Source organism: Hyla sarda, chromosome 5 (assembly GCF_029499605.1).
Source record: "Hyla sarda isolate aHylSar1 chromosome 5, aHylSar1.hap1, whole genome shotgun sequence".
NCBI classification, from domain to species: domain Eukaryota; kingdom Metazoa; phylum Chordata; class Amphibia; order Anura; family Hylidae; genus Hyla; species Hyla sarda.
In genome coordinates, this window is record NC_079193.1 from 267764079 (window position 1) to 267780247 (window position 16169).

A 16169-nucleotide genomic window follows, 5' to 3' on the forward strand; every position below is an offset into this window, starting at 1 on the left:
TTTTTCGGGTTTAGTAGAATCCACATCGGGTTCGTTGGGAAAAAATTTTGCATCGTGTCGCAGACTGGCGCACGATGTCTGCGACATGGCGCAGACGAAGATGCGACAAAAAAACCCGACAAAACAAGTCGGGTTTAGAATAGTAAATGAGGGCCACTTTATGTGTAAACGAACCCTAAAAGAGTACCCTTGGGCCACATTCACAGACAGTAAAATTGGCACCTAAATGTGTGAAGACACAGGTTATGTTCACACACAGTTTTGGCTGTTATTTATAGCCCAAAAAATCTGCAGATCTTTCTCCCTGTTTATTTTTTTCAGTTTTTACTAAAATATGCTTTTTTGAAAAAATTTTTTTTTTTTTTATGTTTATGGCAGATTTGTTACCTAAATACTGTAAAAATAAAGAACATGCTACTTATTTTTTACCCTATTTGTGTATTAACAGCCATTTTTTTTTCACTGACAAGAAAATTGGCTGATTTAAAAAAAAATCAGATGATGATCTAATGGAATCATCAGGAATGTTGTTAAATTCAGTAAAAAAGATTGTGTATTCGGTTGGACACCCAGACCAAGTGATTATTTTTTATAATCCTAAGGAATCATGTTACAGATAGGCCTCAATGTTAGAAAAAAATAATACAAATTTACGTTGATTTAATTTTCTAAGGTTTGATTTACGGTAATTTTTAAACATTTATTATGTTGCTTAAGAAGTCTTGTGAAAACAGTCCTGTGTACTTATATTCCCTGTTGTTAGGGGCACTTGAGGATACCGTTCTAGACTGATCACATATTCTCCAGAGACAATATTTTGTAGAATGATTAAATAACTTCAACATGTATTTCTTGGCACATGAGAAGAATACCTATATGGTAAACAGATCAAATATGTTTTCAATTAATACACTGCTATTCACAGTAAGATAGATATAAATATAAAACTAATTCTAGCGCAGCAAGGTTAAGTGCCAATAGGAAAGACTATCTAATAAAATATGAGACAATATATAATGCTCACTAAATATTATATTAAAGGGGAACTCTGGTGAATTTTTGTTTTATCCCTATAGGTCTGGGCTGCTGCAAATAAAAAATAAACCTTAACTTAACTACCGTCGCTTCCTTAGTGCTACTTGTATTGCTCTCCCGTCCTCCAGCCCCGGTCTTCTTCCTGCTTTTGGGACCCGGTACATCCCACTGCGGTCAACTAATCGCCAGCCTCAGCGATCTCCCGATCTTCTACCCGATGCTGCAGTCAGCAATTAGCTGAGTTCTGTGTGACAGAAATAGGAATTAGACTGGGACCAGAAGACGGGAGAGCGATATCATTGCATCGAGGGAGCAGTGGGAGGTAAGTTACGATTTATTTTATATTTGAGGCAGCCAGACCATATTGGGATTTAAAAAAGCCCAGTTTGGCCTTGAAGACAAAGCCAATTTCATTTTTGCAATTTAAAATCCGCACCTTTTAAGAGGCATAACTTTTTTATTTTTCCATCCACGTGGTCATATGAGGTCTCTTTGCGCAACCAATTGTACTTTGTAATTGCACCTTTGATTTTACCATAACATGCATGGCACAACTATAAAATATATTATTTGGGGGGGGGGAAATTGAAATGAAAACCGCTATTTTATAACTTTTAGGGAGGTTTGTTTTTACAGATGTACCTTATGGTAAAAATGACATGTAATCTTTATTCTGTGGGTGAATATGATTTCAAAAATACCCATGTATACATGTTTTTTATTTTAAAAAGAACTCAAACTTTTTTAACAATATAAGTATATGTAAAATTGCCCTATTCTGATGCTGTATAACTTTTTATTTTTTCGTGTATGTCACTATATGCGTCCTAATTTCTTGCTTTGTAATCTGTAGTTTTTATCTGTACCATATATTTGACTTTTTGATCACTTTTTATTCCATTATTCTGGAATGTGTTATCATCAAAAATCAGCCATTTTGAACTTTCTTACATTTACGCAGTTCACTGTACGGAATCATTAACATTACATTTTAATAGTTTGGATATATACACACACGATGATACCAAATATGTTTATTACATTTTTAACACTTTTTTTGTAAAATGAGAAAAAGGGGTGATTTAAATTTTAATTGGGGAGGGGCTTATTCACATTTATTAAGAAGTTTTTTTGCTATTTATTTTACATTTTTAAGTGCCTATCTATATCTACTTGTATAGTCTGTCTTTGTGGGCAAACCATACACGGAGATTCCTAGAACGGCTTGGAGCAGGTAAGCAGAGCTCCGTCTGCATTCATCATATGCTGCGGGCGGTCCGATCAGTAAATATAAGCACTGCAACTGCTTTTGATGCCATGATCAGTATTGATCACGGCATCTGAACGGTTAATTGTAGGCATCAGCGTGAGCGTTCTGCGCTTGCTTCATAGTAGGAATTTCCTCTTAGGACATAAATGTACGTCCTGGTGCATTAAGTACAAGGGCTTTAGGACGTACATTTACATCCAGTGTTGTTTAGGGGTTAATAAGGCATAAGACATAGAATAATTGTGTTGCATATGAGGTTGCAAGCACATGATTTTCAAAGTGTTAAGCAGCCTGACAAGATGTGCCTATATTTGGCCTTTTCATTGTACAGCTGTTGTGCATTTATGTAGCTAAGAATACTGAGGAGTGTTCAGGGCTGACATGTGATACAGCTGATCAGCAGCGCCAGGAGCACTCAACAAGCTGCATAGAGAACTGGCAGGGACGCACCATATACCATCCAATATCATTGGCTGGCAGCATGATGCTCCTTAAATAGCTATGTTTTATATTTACTAATATAAGTCCATTTTACTAATAATGAAAATTGCACAAAGTTCACATTAAACTGTACTTTCAGTTTCAGATAAGTTAAGGATAAGCTGTGAAGCTGCAGTATATCTGGCCATTATATAACTTGTGCAATTTGTGCTGGCCGTGAACGCTCTCTTGTCATGTCCCTGCTGTCGGCGGGGCCAAGATCCGCATCGCAGGATGTGCCCGCATGCGACTCCCAGCCCGTCACTCACCTCCCTGGTCTTCCTATTCTCGCAGCCCCGGCGCGCATGCACCCGCCTCCTAGGGCGCTCGCGCGCTGGAGCTCTTACATTTAAAGGGCCAGTATTCATTTAATTAAGTGTCTACACCTGCACCTTGTCTTTACGTATCAGCTCCTCCCTTTGTTCCCGGCCGGATCTTTGTTGCCTTGTGCCCTAGTGAAAGCATACTGTAGTCCAGTGTTCCTGATATCTATATTCCTGATCTTTGTTCCGTTACCTGACCCTGCACCTGTGCCACCTGCCCTGACCTACTGCTACCATGACCTCATCTTGCCAGTTTCCTTTTGTGCCAGGGACAAGTTGTGCCAGGGGTAGTGACCTGGGAACCGCCTGCTGCAGCAAGACCATCCCACTTTGCAGTGGGCTCTGGTGAAAACCAGTGGCACCTTAGACTCCGCTCCCTGGCACGGCTCATGTCATCTTCCCCACAGGCCCAGATGATCCACCACCTGCCGTGACCTTAACAGTAAGATCCGGCCATGGATCCAGCTGGGGTGCCTTTGCCCGATGTCTTGGATCTTTCCACCGTTGTGGCTCAGCAGTTACGGCAGTTATCCTGTCAGGTGCAACAACTTAATCAACTCTCAGCCATGGTGCAACAGCTTCTTGCCGCTCAGCAGCAACAACGGCAACAGCAGCAGCCACCTGTTCCTGAGCCTCCTCCTGTGTCTGCAACTTCGTTTGTCCTTGCCTTCTAAATATGACAGAGATCATATGCTGTGTAGAGGCTTTGTGACACAGTGTTCTATCCATCTAGATCTCATGGCGGATATGTTCCCGACGGAGCGTGCTAAAGTGGCATTTGTGGTCAGTCTACTGTCTGGAAAAGCTTTAGCCTGGGCTACTCCTCTCTGGGATCGTTTAAATTCGGTCTCTTTGAACCTGTCGGCTTTCCTTGCAGAATTCCGCAATGCATTTGAAGAACCCATGCAAGCCTCCTCTGCCGAGACGGCTCTTCTGAACCTCAGCCAAAGGAACTCCTCCATTGGCGACTACGCGGTTCAGTTCTGCCTTGTGTGCTACCTTTAAAAAAAGGACTTTCCTCTAGAATTAAGGATGCTTTCGCTGCACGAGATTGTCTGACTAACCTGAGCGAACGTATCCATTTAGCATCTCGACTTGACGTGCGTTTTGCCGAGAGGCAGGAAGAACTTCCTTTGGAAAAAGAACCTTCCCGAACACGGCAATGACCTTATCTGGTACCCCTGTTCCAACATCCACCTCTACTGTCTTCTTTGCCTCCTGCTGAAGAGGTTATGGAAGTGGACCATTAACGCAGCAGGTAATATCCCATCAACGCAATGAGAATTTGTGCCTGTATTTTGCCAGTCCGGAGCACTTTCTCAAAGACTGTTCTATACGTCCTCCGTGTCCAGGAGAATGCTCTTATCTTGGACAAGTAGGAGTAGCATCCCTAGATGTGAATCTTAGCTCTCCTCGCTTGACAACCCCGGTTCAAGTTTTTCCCTCTGCCAAGACTTCTTTCATCGCTTCTGCTTTTTTGGACTCCAGTTCCGCTGGCAACTTCATTGATGCCTCCTAGGTCTAAAAACACTGTGTTCCAGTGACGCGTCTTGTCAAGCCCTTCTTCAGATGTTACAGTATGATCGTCCGACCAATAGCCGCTGGCAGGGTAGGGGTTAATGTCCCCTTCTCGCAGCTCTGCTAGCCCACTGAGATCAGTCAGCAAGCAGAGCTGTGAGAAGGAGACAGGGACCCCCCTTTGCTGAGATCTGAGCCCCTCAGGGCTGAAGAAGGGTCCTTTAGTCGGGTGAGTTTACAGTAAAGGGACAGGTAGGAGGTTAAAAAAAAAATCCCCCCCCTGAACCCCTAATAGGTCGTCAAGGGTCCGCCGTAAATTTTTCAGCGTGACCCGGGCCCTATTAGGGGTTCAGGGCGCTGCATTTGCCCCCCCCCCCCCTTTTTTTGGGCCACAGCATTTTTCCCACCATATAACGGAGTGTGATTTATAATCATACACCGTTATATATAAAAGTTATACCAAGCACACACACTACATACTCTCCCGCCCCACACACACACACACCACAACCCTCACCAAATGTGACTCCTTCTCTTCTGAGCATTGCACTTGATGTCCACACATGGGGTATTTTCATACTCAGAATAGATGGGGTTACAAATTTTGGGGGACATCTTCTCCTATTACCCCTTGTAAAAAATATAAAATTTGGTGGGAAACCAGCATTTTTGTGAAAATTAAAATTCATTTACACATCCAACTTTAACGAAAAGTCATCAAACACCTGCGGGGTATTAAGGCTCACTTTACCACTTGTTACTTTCCTTGAGGGGTGTAGTTTCCAAAATAGTATGCCATGTGTTTTTTTGTTTTTTTTTGTTTTTTGCTGTTCAGGCACCATAGTGACTTCCTAAATGTGACATGCCCCCCAAAAACCATTTCAGAAAAACTCACTCTCCAAAATCTCATTGTTGCTCCTTCCCTTCTGAGCCCTCTAGTGCACCCACAGAGCACTTGACATACACATATGAGGTATTTCCTTACTCGAGAGAAATTGGGTTACAAATTTTAGGAAGATTTCTTTCCTTTTACTTGTTGTAAAAATTCAAAAACTGGGTCTACAAGAACATGCCAGTGTAAAAAATTTTGATTTTGAATTTTCTCCTTCACTTTGCTGCTATTCCTGTGAAACACCTAAAGGGTTAACACACTTACTGAATGTCATTTTGGATACTTTGAGGGGTGCAGTTTTTAAAATGGGGTTGTTTATGGGATATTTCTAATATGAAGGCCCTTCATAACCACTTCAAAACAGAACTGGTCCCTGAAAAATTCCGATTTTGAAAATTTTGTAAAAATTGGAAAATTGCTGCTGAACTTTTAAACCCTCTGATGTCTTCCAAAAGTGAAAGCATATCAACTTTATGATGCAAACATAAAGTAGACATATTGTATATGTGAATCAATATATAATTTATTTGGAATGTCTATTTTCCTTAAAAGCAGAGAGCTTCAAATTTAGAAAAATGACAATTTTTCTATGTTTTTCATCAAGAAATGATGCAAGTATCGACGAAAATTTACCACTAACATATAGTAGAATATGTCACGAAAAAATAATCTCGGAATCAGAATGAAAAGTAAAAGCATCCCAGAGTTATTAATGCTTAAAGTGACAGTGGTCAGATGTGCAAAAAACGCTCTGGTCCTTAAGGTGAAAATAGGCTTGGTCCTTAAGGGATGACATAAATTGCACACCAATAAGGTCCTGTACACGACCGATTTAATAAACCTCTTAGCCAAGTATCAATGTAACTAATAATCACCAACTGACCAACACCAGTGAATAGAGGTGGCTTAAAACATCACTTTTAATATATACTCAATAAAAGTAGAAAGTACAATCAGTGCCATTCCGTGCATGTACTCAATAATCTTTAATCCAAATTATAACTGCTAAAAGCAAATATAATTATATCCAAGCTAGGAGTGCTATACTGTAATACAAGCACATCCAAAATTACCGGTGGCGCGCACTCCCGCAGTGGCGAAGAGGCCGGCTGACATCCAGCGCGCTGGGCTGGATGTCAGCCGGCCTCTTCGCCACTGCGGGAGTGCGCGCCACCGGTAATTTTTCTTGAAGTCACACAATAGGCAGCCAATCGGAGGTGGTTAAGAAAGGCCTCTGTTGGTGCTGGACTTCAAGTAACATAATTATATGGTCCTTTTATTTAAAAAGAAAATCCTATTTTGATGTTTTATATATCTAAGTACCATAGCTAAGAGGCTGCCGCGTGTTGTGTATGGTTACATGCTGCAGCCCCTTGACTTAGTCCGGTCAGTTGGTACATACCCTGACGGTCTATATTTTTTATTGACTCCTATGTCAATATCTCCCCTGATGACACCGCCGTAACAGGCGATAGAAACGCGTTGGGAGACTCAGTCGCCATCATTGGATGACTGAAGGAATAACTATTTGCTGGGTGACCCCAAGTGATTTGTCACATCAGCTAGATTGTGCCTTGATGTAGCACACTTTGTTCATGGTTGGATGTGCTTGTATTACAGTATAGCACTCCTAGCTTGGATATAATTATATTTGCTTTTAGCAGTTATAATTTGGATTAAAGATTATTGAGTACATGCACGGAATGGCACTGATTGTACTTTCTACTTTTATTGAGTATATATTAAAAGTGATGTTTTAAGCCACCTCTATTCACTGGTGTTGGTCAGTTGGTGATTATTAGTTACATTGGTCCTTAAGGGGTTAATGCCCGATAGAACACAACACCCCAATGGTGGGTAATGGAGGGGACGTATTAGCTAGTGTGCTTGCCGATCTATTTATATGTGAAAAGGTTAGTCACATGTGTTACCTGCCGGTGTGTCAACTCGTCAGCATGATGTTAGGCACCGGAGTCAGCGTGCATTACAAATTCCGGAAGTGCGTTTCAGTTAGCGGATACATGTGACTAACCTTTTCACATATAAATAGATCTGCAAGCACACGAGCTAAGACTTCACCTCCATCACCCACCATTGGGGTGTTGTGTTCTATCGGGCATTAAGGACGTGGCTATGGCGACCTATATCTGTCTTGATAAGTATATCCAGAGTGTGCCATTACACACCTGGTTGGCTTTCTTTACCTTTTAACAGTATCTGGTGACCTATTATGTGATGCGGTATTGATGTTGACTGTATATTATGTGCCAGACATGTTATGACTATTTGTAAGTAGGACCTTCCTATCTTATAGCATGCTATCACAGACCTGGCTGTCTATCTTGATCTGCTTATACTCTCTGATGATGAGTTTTTTATGATATGACATTGATGCTGACTGTATATCATATACTGTACAGTTAAGGATGATGTGTGAGTAACTTTCACCTGTTCTATGAGTATTTGGATATACTAATATCGGTGTGCACCACCTGATAGGGTGTACTAGTCATCATAGCCCACATTGGTTATTTTATATATATCTGTCTGTGGTACAATTGTAGTGATTTTTTTGATGCTGAGGTGTTCCCAGATGAACCCATGTGTTATTAGATGGCGGAAACGTGTCGGAACAGCATTACAATATTGTTTTGTGCATATTGTTATCGAAACAGCATTACTATTATTTTTATGTACACATTACTGTTACATCTGGATATAAGATCCCATTAAAGTTTGTATTGGGCATTGTATCATTATTGTATTTTTTGATGTCCCAATTTTTTTACCCAGCCATGTGTTGTGCCGCGAGGGTTCCTGGGCTTGCTGAATTTATCTATTTTAAAGGGGTTATCCGCCATAAGGTGATTTTAGTACGTACCTGGCAGGCAGTAAAGGACATGCTTAGGAAGGATCTGCACTTGTCTTGGGGCTAAATGTCTATGTTGTGAGATTACCATAACACTGTGGCTAGCTTTTTGTGAACTGCTATTTCCTGTTTGACTTTTCTTTTTTTGACCATAAATCCCACAATTCCATTTCCTCTGTACCACACATCAGCCACCCCACCCATTGAAACATAAATGAGCTGCAGACCTGTGGTTTTCAATCAGAGTGCCTACAGCTGTTGCATTAGTTGCAGATTGATCCCTCCACCCATTGAAGCAGACAGGCTCCCTGTAATCAGCTGACTAGTGAGTTAGGTCTCGGACACATTGCAAGCTGGAAAAAATCTGAGACAGCAGTCATTTTGTATGCTGTTGAAAATAAATAGTGGGGTGAAAATCACATAAGAATTGTGAGAAAACCATCACACACAGGTACAGACACTATATTATGAACTACACTAACTTTACAGCCCCTGTAGAATAATCAAATAAAAAAAATTCCTGGAATACCTAAGCTATTTTAATCTCTATCTGGTTTGTTGTTTTTTTCCCTCACTCTAGACTAGGTGAGGCCACCCTGTTAAGGAGGTGGTACCCTCAAAGGCAGGGACAGTGGGTGAGGGCGGATTAGAGTTAAGGGCACTTTACGACCTCCCACTACAGTTATACGATCATCTATGTACTATCTATTGATAAGGAATATATGTAACATCAATAATCAGATTCTTCCCCACCTTTCCCTTTATATTTTCTATCTGTGATATTTTCTGTTCCGTCCTGGTGTCCTCGTGCCACACACGCAGCTGGTGTTTGTGGTGTTGCACACATTTTTTTTTGGGTGCTTTATTTTGGGGGGGGGGGGCTAATTTTGAGCATATGCTCATTTTTAATATGTAAAGACTATTAAAAGTTAAGTTTTGGTCCGTATTATTTGTTTGAGACTAGAGGTCTGTTCTTGTCAGTGAATCCTCTTTATAGTACACTCTAAGAAGTAGCAGCATGAATCAAGCCTGGCATGAGATCTGATACTTACTTGAAGCTCTTGCGTAGTTTCTACAGTTTCTTCTTGCTTTTGACTCTCTCTAATCTCTCTGCTCCCATCTCCTTCTTCACCCTTCCCCTCTCCATAGACATGTTTTGACTTGTGATGAGCGGCATTGGCCATATTCGAATTTGCGATATTAAGCAAATACATAGACGAATATTCGTCCTATATTCACAAATTTTTCGTATTTGTTATATTCGCATATTTGAGGAAGAAAATAGTGAGGGGGTGGGAAACTTTACTATTGGTTGCTAGTAGAGATGAGCGAACTTACAGTAAATTCGATTCGTCACGAACTTCTCAGCTCGGCGGTTGCTGACTTTTCCTGCATAAATTAGTTCAGCTTTCCGGTGCTCCGGTGGGCTGGAAAAGGTGGATACAGTCCTAGGAAAGAGTCTCCTAGGACTGTATCCACCTTTTCCAGCCCACGGGAGCACCTGAAAGCTAAACTAATTTATGCAGGAAAAGTCAGCAACCGCCAAGCCGAGAAGTTCGTGACGAATCGAATTTACTGTAAGTTCGCTCATCTTTAGTTGCTAGGGATGTTGTTGATAACCTCTGACAAGTGTATTTGCATCATTCTAATTGGCCCACAAGTGAAAAGAAGGAATATGCGTATATTCACATATGTGAATATTCACATATGCGAATATGCGGCAAACAGTGAATATTCGTAATTTCGAATATATAGCGAATATATTCTCAATATTTGCGATATTCGCAATAAAAAATGTAATTGAGAATATTCGCACCCAACACTAGTTTGGACAGCAGGTGACTTATCCCTCAGTGAGCAGCTAGTTTATCTTGTAAACCAGGGCTTGACAAATATCCCAGATACCAGGTCCCCACGGCGACTAAGAATATGGTGACACATTTTTGTAATCCCTTTTCAAAGAGTGTCCATCCTTTAAAAAAACACAATGGTTTTACCTACCTCTGCCTCCATTCCTGCGCTGATCCTCCGTTCAGCCTGCTGTGTTACAGAAGCTGCATACATCAGGTGACTGCTGCAGCCAGTCAGCAGCTTTGAGGACATTAATAACTGACACACAGCAGGAAGATGAGGGGGCATTAATAACTGACAGACGGGGAAGATGAGGGGACAGTAATGACTGTGACACAAAGGGAGAGATGAGGAGAAATTATTAACTGTGACACACAGGGAGAGATGAAGGGACACTGATGGCTGTGACACACAGGGAAATATGAGGGAACAGTAATAGATGACATACAGGGGGGATATGAAGGGACAGTAATAATTGACACACAGGGCCGTCTCTGCCTATAGGCAAAATAGGCAGCCGCATAGAGCGCCCTCTTGATAGGGGGCGCCGCTCTGCCTGCCACAAGAAAGTTAGACAACCAGCATCTGAACCACTTGGTTATCCAGCAGCATGAGAAGGAGGTTTGTTTCAGTGTGTCACCCCAGTAGTAGACTAATTACATGAGAAGGGGGCTTGTTACAAGGTGTCACCCAGTATTAAATTGGGGCATGTCAAAGGGTGGGCCAATGGGCAGAGTCAAGGTGGTGGCAAAATTAGCTTTTGCCTTGGGTGGCAAAAATCCTTGCACCAGCCCTGCTGACATGGGGGGATATGAAGGGACAGTAATAACTGACACACAGGTAGGAGATGAGGAAACAGTAAAAACTGACATAGGGAGGGGAGATGAGAGAATGAATACTAATGACTGTGACACGGGGAGAGATGAAAGGGACACCAGTGACTAATCATATGATGTCACATAACGTCACGTTGAGTAGTGACGTCACAGAACATGACGTGTAGCATCCTGGCTCCTAGATTCTTAACCAATGTGTAACAGCTTGTTGTAAACACAAGGCAGAATTTATGTTTTTTCAGAGTGAATAAAAGTTATGAAGGATTAAAGGGGAGCAGAAAAGTAGCCTAATAAGAGAATAAAGAAGCACTTTTTCTCTGATAAGATGTATTAAGAAGTTTCTTACATTCGCATCTACTATTGCTTTATGCAAAGTGTGTTGACTTGCCAAATTTACCATCTGTTGCTATTTACACTGCTCAAAAAAAATAAAGAGAACACTTAAACAACACAATGTAACTCCAAGTCAATCACACTTCTGTGAAATCACACTGTCCACTCAGGAAGCAACACTGATTGACAAACAATTTCACATGCTGTTGTGCAAATGGAACAGACAACAGGTTATAGGCAATTAGCAAGACACCCCCAATAAAGGAGTGGTTCTGCAGGTGGTGACCACAGACCACTTCTTAGTTCCTATGCTTCCTGGCTGATGTTTTGGTCACTTTTGAATGCTGGCGGTGCTTTCACTCTAGTGGTAGCATGAGACAGACTCTACAACCCACACAAGTGGCTCAGGTAGTGCAGCTCATCCAGGATGGCACATCAATGCGAGCTGTGGCAAGAAGGTTTGCTCTTTCTGTCAGCGTAGTGTCCAGAGCATGGAGGTGCTACCAGGAGACAGACTTCATGGGGGGAGTGCTGCGACACTTGGGCCTGGGGCCCATGGCCCTAGGTCATATTTTAGCCCTATACCATAATCCCACGGCTAGGATTAGAATCAACGGGTCCCTTTCCTCCCCAGTATTGATCCGCAACGGTACCCGGCAGAGATGCCCCCTCTCCCCCCTGCTCTATGTATTGGTTATGGAGCACTTGCTCCAAGCCATCAGACTTGATGATAACATTCGTGGCATACCGATTGGAGACTTGCATGTTAAATGCTCTGCAATTGCAGACGATCTGCTCCTTTATATTTCCGCTCCTGAAATATCGCTCCCCGCTCTGATGTCAACATTGGAGGACTTCAGTGTTCTCAGCAATTATAAAATCAATATCTCCAAGAGCGTTGCCATCAATGTCTCCCTCGACCCCTCCCGGGCCCTCGGGTTGCAGGGACTGTAGCCCTTCTCCTGGCACCCCTCCTCGTTCTGCTACCTCGGGGTACTGGTCCCCAAAGACCTTTTGCGAATAGTGGAGCTGAACCTCACCCCCCTGATAGCCAGATTTAAGGGTGACCTCGCGAAGTGGGACCGAAAGGATTTCTCGTGGATAGGGCGTATCAATATCTTAAAGATGAATTTACTGCCACGTTTGCTTTATCTGTTTCAGACTCTGCCAGTGACACTCTCACGCGCTTATTTTAAACCCATGGCCGCGCTATTCTCTAAATTTGTGTGGTCCAATGGACGACATTGCCTCTCCCAGACTGTCCTGGCGCAGCCTAAAACAGATGGGGGTTTAGCCTTCCCCGACCCGTACACATATTATATAGCCGTGCTTGCGACCCGCGTACTCGACGGGTTCCATGCCTCTTCAACTAAACTGTGGGTCCAATTAGAAAATAAACTTTCCCCTTTCCCTCTCACCTCCCTCCCATGGATTCGCCCGGCATATTGGACGATGGTCACCAGAGGCCCTCTCCCTTTTGTTTCGAGAGTTATCATTAATTCCAGCCTCACACATCTCTCTAGACTCAACCTTCTCAAACCCTTAGGCCCCTTGACCCCCCTGGTGGGCAACCCGGACTTCCCTCCGGGTTCCTCTCCAGGCGGTTTTTTAAATCTACACCACACCAGCCCGATTACCAGGGTCCTTCAGGCTTCCTCCTTGATGACCCTATCTGACATCCTAGGAGATACCGTACCGTTACAGTCACACTCATTCCAATACCTTCAACTCCGGCATTTTTACAACACATGGCGAGCCTCAGGTGAGCTGCATAGGGATCCTACCCTGTTTGAAAGTCTATGCTTAGCGCAGTCTGGACCCACTCATACGGTGTCCTTAGTGTACTCCATGCTACGTACTCGTGACTCCCGCTCCCTATTGCCGTACCAACGGAACTGGGTGAGGGAATTGGATTACACCCCCAGCACAGCTGAATGGGAAACCTCCTACATGTTATGTCATAAAGCCTCCAGAGCCGTTGCCCTCCAGGAGACTAATTATAAATTGCTCTCTCGGTGGTATAGGGTCCCGGCCCTACTTCACTGTTTTAACCATCGGTCCCGGAAGCTGGCTGGGGGTGTGGCCTAACTGAGGGAACACTCACACATATCTGGTACTCCTGCCCGCTGTTAGCTTCATACTGGTCCTCGGTGCGCGCTCTCATCAGGGACATTACTGGTACCCAGCTGGAGGATACACCCCAGATGCTACTCCTCTCGATGCTGCCCGGTTCCCCAGAAGCCCTGTGGAAGGGTCTCACAGGTGTTCTCCTAGCAGCAGCTAGACGAGTCATCCCTAGATGCTGGAAAAGCACCTCCCCCCGATGACTACTCACTGGCTTTGTGAAGTCCTACACATTCAAGGGTTAGAAGAATGTCTGGCAGATCTAAATGTCTCCACTGACCGCTTCATCTTACATAGTTACATAGTTAGTACGGTCGAAAAAAGACATATGTCCATCAAGTTCAACCAGGGAAATAAGGGGTAGGGGTGTGGCGCGATATTGGGGAAGGGATGAGATTTTATATTTCTTCATAAGCATTAATCTTATTTTGTTCCAGGAATGTATCTAATCCTGTTTTAAAGCTGTTAATTGTTCCTGCTGTGACCAGTTCCTGAGGTAGACCGTTCCATAAATTCACAGTCCTCATGGTAAAGAAGGCGTGTCGCCCCTTGAGACTAAACTTTTTCTTCTCCAGACGGAGGGAGTGCCCCCTCGTCCTTTGGGGTGGTTTAACCTGGAACAGTTTTTCTCCATATTTTTTGTATGGGCCATTTATATACTTATATACGTTTATCATATCCCCCCTTAAACGTCTCTTCTCAAGACTAAACAATTGTAACTCCTTTAATCGCTCCTCATAGCTAAGATGTTCCATGCCCCATATTAGTTTAGTTGCGCGTCTCTGCACCCTTTCCAACTCCGCAGTGTCCCTTTTATGGACAGGTGACCAAAACTGAACAGCATATTCCAGGTGAGGCCGTACCAATGCTTTATAAAGGGGGAGTATTATGTCCCTGTCCCTTGAGTCCATGCCTCTTTTGATACATGACAATATCCTGCCGGCTTTGGAAGCAGCAGCCTGACATTGCATGCTATTCTGTAGTCTGTGATCTACAAGTACACCCAGATCCTTCTCTACCAGTGACTCTGCCAGTTTAATCCCCCCTAAGACATACGATGCATGCAGGTTTTTAGTACCCAGATGCATAACTTTACATTTATCCACATTGAACCTCATTTGCCAAGTGGATGCCCAGACACTTAGTCTATCCAAGTCATCTTGTAACTTATGCACATCCTCTATAGACTGTACTGTGCTACAAAGCTTGGTGTCATCTGCAAAGATAGAAACAGAGCTGTTAATACCATCCTCTATATCATTGATAAATAAATTAAACAACAGCGGTCCCAGTACTGAACCTTGGGGTACACCACTAATAACCGGGGACCAATCAGAGTACGAATCATTGACCACCACTCTCTGGGTACGATCCATGAGCCAGTGTTCAATCCAGTTACAAACTAAAATTTCCAAACCCAAAGACCTTAACTTACCTGTCAGACGTCTATGAGGGACAGTATCAAATGCTTTAGCAAAATCCAGAAACACTATATCCACAGCCATTCCTCTGTCAAGGCTTCTACTCACCTCTTCATAAAAGCAAATTAGATTGGTTTGACAACTTCTATCCTTAGTAAACCCATGCTGGCTATCACTTATAATACAATTATCCCCTATGTATTCCTGTATGTAATCCCTTATAAGTCCTTCAAACAATTTACCCACAATGCACGTTAAACTTACCGGTCTATAGTTTCCTGGGGAAGACCTAGAGCCCTTTTTGAAGATTGGCACCACATTCGCCTTGCGCCAGTCCCTTGGCACAATACCAGACACCAGAGAATCTCTAAATATCATGAACAGGGGTACAGATATTACTGAACTTACCTCTCTAAGAACTCTTGGGTGTAGTCCATCCGGTCCTGGGGATTTGCTTACATTTATATCACTTAACTTACCTTGTACCATCTCTACATTAAGCCAGTTCAGTACATTACATGATGTGTTACCAGCACTGACCTGGCCAATGTCAGCTCCTTCTTCCATAGTGTATACAGAACTAAAGAACCCATTCAGTAGCTCCGCCTTCTCTTGATCGCCTGTGACAACCTCCCCATTATCATTATTAAGGGGTCCTACATGCTCTGTCCTTGGTTTTTTTGCATTTATATATCTAAAAAAATATTTAGGATTAGTTTTGATTTCTTGCGCTCAGGCCTTACCTGAACCCTCTCCCTTTCTTTTTTCCCCTACTAACCTCTCCTCCCCTGCTTCCCTCCCCCTCATACTCCGCCACCTTACCCGTCCCCCCGAACTCAAACACCTGCCTATGTCAAGGTTTTCCCCCTTGCTTGCCTGTTATGTTCTGATTTACGAGACTAATGTTGTTACCCTTGAGGAGCTTTGCCCCCCCCCCCTTTACGGAACAATTTTGCCCCTGCCTTCCATTGTCTACTGGATTTATCCTGTCTGTACACGTCATGATACTTGTATGTACACCTATTTTCCTCTTTGTTTAATAAAGTTTCTCGTTGAAAAAAAAAAATTTGATTTCCATTTCCAAGTATTTCATAGGATTAGTTCATTCATTCAGATCTAGGATGTGTTATCTTAGTGTTCTCTTTTTTTTATTTTTTTTATTTTTTTTGAGCTTTGTACATTATCCTATACATAGAAAGTATTCAAAGCTAAGAAGT

At 42.7% G+C, this 16169-nt stretch overlaps 1 protein-coding gene and 1 long non-coding RNA gene across 4 annotated transcripts in view; one reads left to right on the forward strand and one right to left on the reverse strand.

Annotated features, from left to right (window-relative positions):
- COLEC12 (collectin subfamily member 12) overlaps positions 1-16169 on the forward strand; it is a 201301-nt gene that overhangs the window by 82614 nt on the left and 102518 nt on the right. The window lies entirely within an intron of this gene.
- Positions 688-11098, reverse strand: LOC130273995 (uncharacterized). Its single transcript, XR_008844195.1, has 3 exons — positions 10389-11098; positions 1120-1279; positions 688-872 (listed from the first exon to the last, which is right to left on the reverse strand). It is a non-coding gene; the product is annotated as an uncharacterized LOC130273995 (long non-coding RNA).